At 39.0% G+C, this 13059-nt stretch overlaps 1 protein-coding gene across 2 annotated transcripts in view; it reads left to right on the top strand.

The window, feature by feature from the left end:
• Positions 1-13059, top strand: part of LARGE1 (LARGE xylosyl- and glucuronyltransferase 1) — a 287256-nt gene that overhangs the window by 1777 nt on the left and 272420 nt on the right. For both annotated transcript variants that reach the window (XR_008822038.1, XM_056340051.1), the window contains exon 2: positions 1146-1232. The gene's annotated coding sequence lies outside the window, so the exon portion shown is untranslated. The remainder of the gene's footprint in view (positions 1-1145; positions 1233-13059) is intronic.

Here is a 13059-nt window from a genome sequence, read left to right on the forward strand (position 1 = left end):
GTGCCCAGTCTTGTTTTTAGAAAGCAAGTGATTTCTCTTTTGTGTAGAGCATCAGAAAAGCGATCTTTATTTGTGTTTTCACCTGAGTACGGGGTCTGCTGCTTTGTTCAACTTGGAACAGGGGTGCTGCCAGACAGCAAATAAAGCCTACTGTTTTCCAACGTGCGTTTTTTAAACTGAAAATTAGCCTGTGGAGACATCTGAATGGTTGTTACCTTTTTGTATATATGTTTTTATAGCACTCTTAAAATTACTACAGAAAACATTCTCACAGCACTGATTGTCATTTATGTTTTCTGGATGGTATGGATGCCAGGATGGAAATAACAATGAATCAAATGTCTTTTAAACATTGCTAGTTTTTTGTAATACAATTTCAGTGCTAGAAGGAACAGAAAGCGCCGGGCTAAACAAAGTACTGTGTTAAAACCAGACCTGGCAATTGCCAACAGGTCAGCACATTTTATTTAATGAAATCTTCTGGATACAGGTTAATTTTCTTTGTACAACATTTTTTTTTATTTTACTTGTTCAGAAATAGAAACAGCAGGAAATCAGATAAATGGATCGAAAGGTTGCATAGTTTCCCTGCAGTTTCTGTTAAGTGGTTATGTCTTCTATTAAAAAAAACACAACCCAAACCCAAAAAACCAAAAGCTAGCCTCACACAAAAAGACAGGCTAGTGATTTGCCACATACACTTTAGACTCCTACTGCAAAGGTACGCTAGGGGGGACTAGTTTATTTTTGGTTTTTTCCCCTCCATTCAGTGGTCAAAATGCACAGACTACTGTAATAAGATCTGTAAAATTAAGGCTTTTTTTTCCTCTCAACTTTATAGAGCTTCATCATCGTTCTATAAGCTTAGAGGAAAAATCGCATGTATGAACTCAGGCAATGAGTTCAGGGCGGGGGGGGGAATCTTCTGACAGAGGCATTCAGCTCCCTGCTGCAAATGGAGATAGGTTAACTTACATGAACAGAACAATTTAACAGAAGAAAAACAACCCGAACATCCTCACTGTGTCCCATTTTTTTTTAAATGGAGAAATGACCAAGTTGGAACAGGTATCCCTAGGCTTCTTGAAAACTGCAGTTTGCTGATAAGTATTCCAAGTTTGAAATGTGAAATTCTTATTGCTTAGGTGTCCTGTGACGGCTCTTGATCAGCAAGGCTGCAAGTCATGTAGAAGCTGCAGTAACTGCAGAGTCTCTGATGGATAATTGGATTGGTAGGTTGTTTTTGATTTATTTTTTTGTGTCTTTTAGTTGCTCACTGTGGTAGAAGGTTCCTTTTCCTCCATCCTGTTGATACTTAATTCTCACAGTTTTTGATGTATGTTTTGTGTTACATCTTCCCTTTGAAGGTACATACCCCCTTCTCAGTTGCTGGTAAGGAAATCATAGTTTGGAGGTGTTTTGATGGCAGTATGTGGCAAGATACTTTTTTTTTTTTTAAAAAAATATATCTGAAATATGCATGACAATATTTCCCCCCTCTCTGTTTAGCTGACATAAAAAGATTGTAAGTTTTCTCAGGTTTGGAGAAATATACACTAGTTTTCTTTGAAGGAACACTGAAAATAGTATTACTAATGTATTGAATTCCCTGTGCTAGTTATTCAGTCTACAGGAATTCCTATGTCCAGTCCTCGGAAAGCCGAAGTGCAGAGCAGTGGTGAATGACTGCATGTCTGAAACTTCAGTGTGTAGAACTTAGTATTAGCAAAAGTAGTATTCCTTCTAAATGAATTACTTTAGAAAACTGCTAAAACTAGGCATCTCGTGTGTGCACTTAAGTCACTGAAGTGTTCTAAATATAATGATTCTGAAGGAACAATCCTCCAAAGTATTACTTGTGTGACTATGTCTTGCTCAAATAGGGTTTTTGTTGTTGTGGGGGTTTTTTTGTTGGTTTTTTTTTTTTTTTTTTTTAACCTGGAATAAACCATCAGTTGTCAATAGACCCTTACTGGAATACTCTCCTCTTTCATCCTCTGTCTGATTTCTTTTTTATATGTGTGCCTTTATAAAAGTAATCTTAAGAAAATACACACACACAAAACCAACAAAACCCAAGCCATTTTGTCTGATGTTTATAAAGGCTAGTAATGGCTAAAATTCATAATCTGACCACAGAGTCTTTGCACTATATGCTAAACTTGGTCTGTGTACAAACTCCTGTCGTTGAAGTTGATGGAAGTGCTTGTTTAGATCCAAAACAGGGGTTTTTTGTTTGTTCTTTTTTAATTTTTCCTGGCTTTTGTGAAAGCCTATGTTGATGAACTCTTGCCAGCTTTGAAGACATTTCATCATCTGCATTAGAATAAATTAAAAAACCCAATTTAAAATTACGAGTTTCCTGGTGTATCAGTTTTTCCTATAACCTGTGTGTGCTGATAACATTAAGATATAAAGACTTCCGGAGGATATAATGGCCAATGCTAGTTTACAGTTTGTTATTCATCATGAGTTTTTCTCCATTCTTTCCAGAGTTAGCTGTATTGGTTATTTGCCTAGTTCTGTGGATAAAGAACTTTCTGAAAAGTAGATTTGTGTAAGGAAACATACGCACATGAGCACATGCACTATTTTTTTCCTCAGTTGTCTGGGTTTGGCTCATCTTTTTTTTTTGAAAGGAATGCTAGCTTTAAAAAAAACATCGTTGTTCATTATCCCACACTTGGCTTAATTTAAGAACTAGAGTCAGAGCTACCATCAAGGAAGGCAATTTTAGCTTTCCTTTCTTTGATTTTTCATTAGATCACTAATTGTTCTCTTCCTTGTGGTATGCCCACCTGAATGTAAGGGTTAAGAAATGAGCTTTTTATGTTGTAGGGATTCATGAGTTTGGTGTCAGCTGGCTTGGTGTTTGAAGATCTGTCCTGTGTCTTGTCAAAGCTTGCTTAATGCGTGGCTGTAGAAGGGGAGTAGCACATATAAAACAGAATTTGCTGGGGGATTTGGTGGCTCAAAAATCAAGGAGAAAACTGCTAGAAAGGATTATCCTGGCCTTGGCACTGACTTTGAAGCAAAACTGCCAAGGCTGCAATCCTTAAGTGCCATCTGTGTCGGAATCAGAAGTAAACTCTGTAAAATAGTTCCATTACCTGTTTTAATTTGCAGATCAGAATAATGCTTACAGTAGTATCCACATCACTGTTCTTCCTGGGATATGGCTACTATTGCCACAACAATGGTGTTAAATGGGTAAAAGCTATGTTTAAAATTGGTAAGAAGAACCCTAGCAATGTCTATCCAATGCTATAGCAAAAGGCCAGACCTAATCATGTAAGCATGATGATGGTGGAAGCTGGAAATCTCCGATGGTGCAGGCAGAATGAAGTCTTTCTCACAGATCTCCACATAAGATAGATATGCTTGAAAATAATGAAAAGAGATGGGTGGCTTTTTAAGGAGAGTTCTTCCTTATGCCTCCAATCTTTTGACCAGTGCTATGAGGAGATAGATGCCACCACCACTTTACTCCCATGCATTTTTGAGTATTGATGAGTTGTTTCTGTTAACTCCATGTCCATACCAATTTTCTAACCACCTCAGGGATTAGTTGCCCATGTTGACCCAGACCCTTTTCATGCTCCCTGAGGGGCAGCTAGCCCCGGGTGACATGAATTAACAGCGTCTGGCTTTACTGTTTTCCCCAGTGTCTGTAAGGATGATACAAATTGTAATGATTTTTGGTCTGCTGCTGTTTGGCAAAACTACAAGTAGCTTTCTTAAATCAGAAGGACGATGCCCATATCACTTTAAACCTGCTTTCACATTCTGGCACTGATAGACTTTTACAAGAAAAATTATGTTCAGCAAAAAAAATAATCTTTTTAAGCATCCCCCTGCTTCCTTTACCAGAAATCTACTGCTTAGAAGTTCCAGGGATGTGGAGTTGTCTCTTTCAGTTGCAGCTTTCAATAGTTCCTCTGAAGTCTATCCTAGAATGTAATAAATATTACATGCAAAATGCCAGTTGTGTCATTAGCTTTTGGATTTTATCTTCTGGTAGGCATTTGACAGCTAAGACTTAGGACTAGGAGAAAATTAGAAAACTCCGTTACTGAGTAACCTTCATTTAAATACAGAGAAGAAGAATGAAGGATTTTGTTTTGGGGGGGAGGAAGAGGACAGGAAGGGCAGAGAAGGGAAGGAAAGCAATTGTGAAACTTTATTTTTTAAATATGAAACTCTTTGTTTTCTTAAAATTTTCAGATGGACTTTTATACCTGTTTGGGGACTTGGGAATGAATTTGTCTGTTTGGAGAAAAAAATGCTTCTCATCCTGGAATAAAAAGTGTTATTGAATGGTGAAATGGGGGGAGCAAGAAGAATTGTGAACTGTGCAAATGAGTTGAATTTTCCAGCTGATAGACTTCTCAACCCAGCTCCTCCTAGCTAGGTTTCACTTTCTTCCTCTCTGACTCCCCAGCTGTGTCCCTGAACCTCAGTTGCCTCAGTTCTAAATTCCGTTGATGATTGTTTTCCCTTCTTTCTTCAGTTAATGCTGCTGCTAATTAATACTGCAAATGGAATTTTATGTTCAGAAATTACTGGACTTCAATTTTTGAGTCTACTTATTTCAGTATTTTTCAGGCTGAAGGTACTAGAAAGGTGTATGCCACTGGACAGAAATAAGAAATGAAACCCAATTGTTTGAGCATTATTAAATCCTCAAATATATGTTCTTTAGCTCATGTTGTTTTTAAGAATATTAGCTTTCATTTGTTTTCTAACACAAGGGAGTCCTAGGTTTCCCGTGTGGTTTTTTTGTGGTTTTTTTTTTTTTTTTTTAGAAAATGAACTGGCATTAACTCTGAGGCTCAGCAAGGAGCAGTTGGGTTCTGTATTTCTGTGGTCTTGTCTTTTTTCAGTCCTAAGACTGGTTCTAGAGTGTTACTCAGAATTAAACACAGGGAGGTTATCATTCATGTAAGACAAGTCTCCTAAGGTAAAATACTGGCTGGTGTGCTTGAGAATACTTAAATAAGATAAAGACTATTTCTACTGCTTTAAAAGGGTACAATTGTCTGTATTTTTGGATTCTTCAGGTTGAGTGTACTGTATAATTAGATGCTGTTTTATCAAAGTACAGAATTGGAACATTGAAGAATGAGGTCCCTGCAAAGGTGGACATTTTCTGGTTTTGTTATTGGAATACTTTATAACTTATGTCCTTGATCTTGGTTTTCCAGAGCTCTTTAATATCAACCACATTTATGAGAAATCAGTTCCTCTTCAGTGACTCTTCCAAGTAGTTGAAATTGATGGTGATGTTGTCGTAAACAATTTTTAGTACTAAGAAAGTTGTACATTGACATTAACTTCCACAAAGCAAAAAAAGATCAGTTTAGAGAAATGGTAGAAGCATTTAGTATGGGATGTCTTCCTTCATTGAAATTTATGTTGACAAAATGCAGGATGCTACAAATGGAGAAAGAGGGGAAAAAAATCAGTACGAATATTGAGTCCACTGGAAGATAGGACCCATTAGTGGCTAAAGAAAACCATTTTGTGATGGGCAAGAAAGGGAGAGTTTTGAAATTGATGTTGTTGATTTTATACCAAGTTTTTCAGACTACTGTCCAGAATGCAACCAAACCAGTAATTTGGTCTATACTGTTACTTCAGAGAGCAGTAATAAAATGTACAAGCTGAGAACATTTGAGATGCAACTGTCTTCAACTCATTGTCCAGCAATGGTCTTGCAGTTTAATGCAAGTCATGCATTTAACATGACTTCAAGAAAAAAAAGTGTGTACAAGTACAAATTCACTTCTTTCCATAGTCGTTCTCAGACCTCAGGTGTGAAGCAGAGAGTGTAACAGCAGTGGCTTAAGTTACATTTCCTTCCAAACACGGCAGTCTGCCTCCCTTTTTTCTTGTTTTCACTATAATGCTAGTGCAGCTTAAAGGCTGCTAGATTAAAATAGTGGCTTCTAGCGAACTTACAGGGTCATTCAAACTCACATTGTTAAATTAGTGATGCCACTCCTTCATCATTGGAACACCTCCTTTCCATATGAAGGTGTTTGTTTGAGAATGATTCCTCTGTGGCCAAAATCAGATTACGTTCCTGCTGGATGATGGAGAACCATGCACAGTACTGCCTTGCAATGTGTTTATCACACTGGGATTTACAGCTTTCTAGTTGGTACCCAGAGCCTTGCCCCTTGTTTTTGCATGCCCCACTGGGGCAGCTGAACATAAAGTCTCAACTTGTTCATACTGCCAGTGGCCACTGCTCTCACACCAGTGCTCGCACCTGGCACCTGAGGTATATTGAACTGTATCATCGCATGTAAAAAGGGGTAGATTTTCTCGACCCCTAGTGTTTGATCTGTCTGTCAGCACCCCAGGAAAGCAAAGAACCTTGTGCCTGACCAGTTTGTCAGCATCCTGTTAATGGGGATCCTTCACTGAATAATCCTGCTGGATCGGACAGCGGTTCAACTGACTTGTTCAGGGAAACACACCAACAGTGTAAGGGGGGGCCCCTCAGCAATTCTACCCACTTTTATTAGGATATGTTACCAGCAGCTGGTGACTGCTAGTGTCCATGAAGGGCTAACAGTTTACAGAATAACACTCTTTACTGATACAAAATCATGAAAAATTAAGGTTTGTGATTGCTGCTTGTAGGGACTGTCTGCAAAACTAAGCTTGAAGTGATATACAACCAAACTATAATCACAAATAACAGCTAGTGTGAGTTAGTTATTTAGCACACATAAAGTTCTTACCCAGTAGGCTTTCCTATGGGGGAGAAGACAGGTTTGGCTTCTCAACTGATCCCAGAAGTTACGATGGAGTCTTCCCTAACTTCTCCCCTCATTCATTCACTTTTATACTTTTCTTTACTCTCAGGTGGAGCTTGAGTGACTCTAGTCATACATTCTTTTATTATAGATTGGTATAAAATTCTCTTGCTTCTCATTTAAAGATATAGCCAATAAAAAATATAAAGTACATGCTTGGTGAGGGGTGGTTGTACCTTGGAGGTGGGTAACTTTAAGAGGGGAGGTAGGCATTAGTGTAATAACAAGATTACAATGAGCAAGGTTCATCTAAAGAAAGTGATTTCGGCACAGTTGTTGGCTCAGCAACAGACATCTCTTGGATCTCCTGTTTCAGCTGCTATGCTGCTGATTTGCTGTATGGTATCATCAAGTTCCCAATCTTGCAGGGAGTACAGCAGAGCCTGTCTGTGGTGTCTCCACTCCGCTCCACTCTCCACTGCTCCTCTAGGATAGTAGGTTGTGCTGCTGCCCGAGGAACCATGGTAAATTCTGTGCGTGCCAACTGTCCTGAAAGTGGCAACTGTATTTTACCTTAAAAAAGGTTTCTGTAATACTACAACTTCTATTAGGTTCCAGTTTTCACTGATTACCCCCTCCAAGTGATTTTTGCACAATCATATACTGGAAGCATCTAAAATACTCTTCAGTATGCTTAGATCTTGATTTATGTTACAATCACGATGTGAACAACTGTACAGTTGGTAAATGGGCTGAGAAGAAAGATGTTTTTAACATTTTTTCTTCAAGATGAGCAAAACCAGTAATATTGTGCCCCTAGTGTATAGGGAACTGAAACTGCTGACAGTTTTTTTCATATTTGGAATAACTTTGCCAGTTCTCTAGTCTTAAGCATGTTGTGGAAATAAATCCATGAGTTCTTGAAAGCTTTACAGAGCAGGTTAGAGTGAGGAAAATGACGCTGTAGAAAGATAAACTCTTGCGCTGCAGATGAAGTGATTCGAGCAAAGTTGCCCAAGTGATTAGTGAAAAAGGTAAGAACAGAACTCTAGTTTCTTGAAAGAGTCACTGTCCTGTGCTTTAAGCATGTGAAAACACCGCTGGCTTTAGCAAGAACTATTGCTTAAATATAGTTGTGCATTAGATGATTAAACCAGCTCCTTGATGATACTCTGCTTCTAACAAGTATTTTATGTAAATATACAGCATATACGTGTATCTTAAAGAAATGAACAAAAAACCATAATTGATAACTGGATAAATGACAAAACAAACCCATCATAGAATTTATGGATACTTTTTCTTGATTTAGAGGGAGTGCTGTGACTAAAGGAAGAAAGGAGTGTGTTGTACTTCTCAAAAATATAAAATAGTAGAACATTTAAAGGAGAAGGAAATAGGTGAATGCTTGAAGGAGTAAATAAATATATCTTGGCCTTTAAAGGTGGTAGGTTAGTGTTTACCTGTATGAAGTTTTATCTATGGCCAGGTGGTGCTAATGACTTGGAGAGGGAAACTGGCACAGACCACTGCTATTTAGAAGTCACCATAAATGAACCTTAAGGAGACCAGAGTTTCCACTGAGTTATTGACGTGTGCAAACTGGGTTAAAATGCCACACTTTTATTGATGACATTGTTTTTTATCAGTTTTGAGCACAAATAAGCAGGGGCAGGCACAGCATCTGTCTGAACAGAAGGCTACTGCCATGTTTGTATGGCGTGTATCCCGCTGTGCTGCTGGGCAGATTTGTTAAGGGTGAAGGGGTGAAACGAAATGAAGAAGAGCGAAGAGAAACAGCACTGAGGTGAATCCATATTCAACAGGTGTCTGAAAGTGGTGTAGTGTGATACAGAACAAATTTTTCAGATGTCCTTTTTGTACTATAGGCCTTCAAATGTTTCAAAGTAAGGTTTTTTTCCTTTCTGTTCTCAGACCAAAAATACTGTATTATACATCAGTAATAAAGATTTCTGGACCTGCAGTTAGTATCAAGAATTCTCTGAAATAATTAATTTTGCACCATATTTTATTTTCTGTGTTTGGGTTTTGTTCCTTAGCTTCATTTGTGTTGCAGTTGAACATTGGTATATTGAGAAAGGCCAGAGTTTTACTTTTAATTTTTTTTTTCTTTCTTTTCCTTTTCTCCTAGGTTTTCGTATTTTAAATTGCTATATATGAAGGTAATATGATTTGGGAAAACATCTTGACTTTTCTGGTTGGAACAGTGGAATTGCAAATGTAGTATAGAAAGCAGTTATTTATTCATGTTACTAAAATGCCTAGAGGCCTTGGCTGAGAGAGGGCTCCCTTCATGTTGGGTGAAGCTCAAGTACACAGACTGTGTGTACCTTAAGGGTACTTTATGGAATAGGAAGGCTGGTATAAAACAGCAATATAAACATTGGTGTGTGGCTGGAAGTTTTCTGATACAGCAGTACTTTCGGAGAATCACAGAATGGTTGAGGTTGGAAGGAACCTCTGGAGGTCATGTGGTTCCCTCCCCTTGCTCAAGCAGGGCTGCCTAGAGCATGTTCTGCAAGACTATGTCCAAATGGCGCTTGAGTATCTCCAGAGGAGACTACATAACCTATATGGTCAGCCTGTGCCATTGCTCAGTCACCCTCACAGTAAAGAAGTGTTGCCTCATGTTCAGAGAAACACAGAGTCCTGTGTTCCAGTTTGTGCCCAGTGCCTCTTTCCTGTCACTGAACACCACTGAGAAGGATCTGATTCCATCTTCTTTACACCCTCCCTTCAGATACTTATTTTTGACATCCCTTACAAGTTTCAGCTCCAAGTGGGCTCTGGCTTTCCTGACTGCATTTCTGTATGCTCAGGCAGTGTCTCTGTATTCTTCCCAGGTTACCTGTCCCTGCTTCCACCTTTGTATACTTTCTTTTTGTGTTTGAGTTTTGCCAGGATATCCTTGTTCATCCATTACCTGACTTCCTACTCATTGGGATGAACGGTTCTTGAGCTCTGAGGAGGTAATCCTTACTATCGACCAGCTTTCCTGGACCTCTCTTCCCTCCAGGGCCCTGTCCCATGGGCACTCTTTCAGGCAGATCCCTGAAGAGACCAAAGTCTGCTATCCTGAAGTCCAGGGCTGTGATCTTGTTTTTTGCCCTGCTCCCTCTTATGATCCTGAATACCACCATGGTCATTGCAACTTAACGCTGCCTTTGACCTTCATATCCCCAAGGAGCCCTTCCTGGTTTGTAAGTATAAGGTCCAGCACAGCACCTCTCATTGTTAGCTGCTTTATCACTTGGGTCAGGAATTTGTCATCAGTGCTCTACGGGAACACCCTGGATTGCTTATTCCTGGCTGTGTTGTCCTTCCTGCAGATACCAGGGTGGTTTAAGTCCCCCATGACGACCAGGGCCTGTGAATGTGAGGTTGCTTCTACCTGTCTGTAGAGGGCCTCATCCACTTGTTGTTCCTGATCAGGTGGCCTATAGCAGATGCCCACTACAGTGTCGCCCTACTGGTCTGCTCTTTAATCCTTACACATAAATTCTCAGTTAGCTCATCATCCATGCCCATGCAAAGAAAGCTCCATACATTCCAGCTGCTGTCTCACGTGAAGGGTGACTCCACATGTCCTTCCTGAAGAGCCTGTATCCCTCCGTTGCATCATTCTAGCCATGCAAGCCATCCCACCATGTGTCTTATCATCCCAACAAGATCATAGCCATGAAACTGCTCACAAATCTCTAATTCCTTGTGTTCATTATCTTTGTGCTTATTCATGAAAAAAAAAGTCCACAAATGATGGAAGCAATTCAGATAAAACCACTGTTTTTGCCAGTATAACTGTGACTACTGTAGCAGCTTCTGCTAGCCAAGTTACGTCAATCCACAGTCATTCTTCATGCTGTCAACCAACATAGCTGGGGTGGCAGAAATTCCCAAAGCAAGAAACCATTCCTGTCCAAAAGAGCTTACAAAATACAGACGTAAGAGTGTGCTCAAGTGGTTGAAAACTGGTAGTTTGTACTTTCCTTTTTAATTATTTTTTTTAAGATTGTACTTTCAATCTCAATGATTTGTCATTTGAGTAATACTGGCTTATTGATGGTTATGTTTGTTAAAATGTCTTTGGAAAAAAGTAAGATCTATATTCCTGTGTTGTGATCCACTGGAAGCAGCAACGTGGGACAGTTCTGAAAAAATTCACTGTAGTTCTGGGACACAACTAGTTTTCTCTGTCAAGTTATGTTATTTTTTAATTGATGTGGTATTTTAAGTACATTTTCATATTTGACTTGAAAGTGCTGAAATAAAATGTTACAATAGTATATAACACCAATTTTTTGGACTAACCAAAGAGAAACTTTTAGCAGGATGGAGACAGATCCCACTGCACCTGCCATGTGATGGTAATTTATGAAAGTGATACGTATCTGACATGGCAGGAACTGAGTCGTTCATCACAGATAGCTAGAAATCCAAGTTCCCTTGTGGTTCTCTGTCTTTTTATTTACCTGTATTCACCATGCATATCTGAGTTTGTGATACAACTTTTTTGATCATCAAGAACTTGCTTATTTGGTCTGTTTTGAGCCAAGTACAGCTATCATTGTTAGAACTTCGTGTCTTTGATTCATCAGAGCAAAATGGGATTTCTGGTGAAGTTTTAGTGAATTAAGCACTGGTATCCTAGCAGGAGAGAGATAACATTATTAAGAGTGAGAAGCATTTTCAGGAGTTCTTTGTAATGCCAACTGCAATCTTTCTAGTCAGAAACCACTCTCTAATTGTTCAGGTTGTCTCTGGTCTGTTTTTTGAATTCTCTCTGCTTTTACCTAGGGAGACTGTTATGTTAGATGATACCCTGTGATGTTTTCAGTTAGATATTCCTGGCAAATGTGGACCTGGCAGCCAACTTCCATGCTTTTTTTGCTTACTGGAACTCTTTATCTGCATTGACTGTGGTAACCCAGTAAAAATATCCACTAGTAACCAAGCCTGCTAAACTAGGTTGAACAAAGGGGGGAAATGAAACCTGTGCTCCTTGCTTTTAACTAGCTTCTATTCCTTTCTCTATCAAGTTCAAAGCCCCAGTGGGAATATGTCTGCCGGGTTCACAGGGCTTCAAGCTGAGCCCTTAATGAGCTGAACGTTAAATACCAACGTGAAAAACTTTACCATTCTTGCTTTACTTTCCTTATGAGCTGTCTCACTGAAATTCGTGCTGCTAATACTGGAGTGAGATACAACTAACAGTATAGATAAGGATCTGTCAGAGTCCTGCTCTTTGAGATTGGCTCTCCATCCATCAGCTACCAGTGTTTGCTGTGGTAGAATACTGGCAAGCATATGGCAATGCTTCTGGATGGCATGGAGTTCTCAGTAGAGATCCCAGTATTGGTCTACCTTAGTAGTATTGAACACCCCAAATGAACGTGAATGTAGCAGGTAATCATGGAATCATTTAGACTGGAAAAGACCTTTAAGATCATTAAGTCCAATGCTTTGTGATGAATCTTTTTGCTTAAGTCTTTCCTGTTAGCTGTGGCTGAAGAACCACAAAGCGCCCCAAAAAAAGAAAATGGAATTCAGCAGGGCATGTGGTGGACAATCATAAATTACAGTGTTGTATCTAGCATCTTGACTGTGCTGGGCATATGTGCCTTTGGAAATGCAGTAGCGGGAACTGTAAAGGAAAAGCATTTTATTCTCCATAAGGATAAACCAGCTTATCTTACGGTGGTATAGAATAAAATTTTTTTGCAGTCTTAATTTCAGAAAAGCAATAAGAATTTCAGTTAGAAAAGTATTAGTGTTGAAAGTAAGCCAGGTCTACCAGGATCTCTCAGTATACAGTAATGTAGTATTCCTTTGCTGTTCTAGTACTGCAGAACCTGTTTTGATGCATCACTAAGATGGAAATGAAACCACAGTATACAAAACTGAAGTGTCAGCCAGACATCCGTCCATTTTGCTACCAAATTCTGCATCCTCTTTTCTTGCTTCCTTTCACTGAAACAATGGTTTTTTTATATTTTGGCATGTTAATATTTGCGAAGTGTTTTTGAAAGATGAAATGCACCAGAAAGGTGCTAAGTAATCTTGCTTTCATTTAGAACTGATTTTCATTCAAGATGTTCTTGTCATGGCTTATACTTGGTGTGAAAACTGGAGGGGGTGATTTTAAGAATTTTGGGCTTAACTTGTTTTTCTGGCAGAACACAAATATAGATATGTGAGGTTTTGCTCTAATTTTGTGGCTCAGGAGTAGCTTTTTGGTGCAGACGAGGATCTATATTCTAGAAGCTGCTTTGCT

Source organism: Falco biarmicus, chromosome 5 (assembly GCF_023638135.1).
Source record: "Falco biarmicus isolate bFalBia1 chromosome 5, bFalBia1.pri, whole genome shotgun sequence".
In the NCBI taxonomy this organism is placed as follows: Eukaryota; Metazoa; Chordata; class Aves; order Falconiformes; family Falconidae; genus Falco; species Falco biarmicus.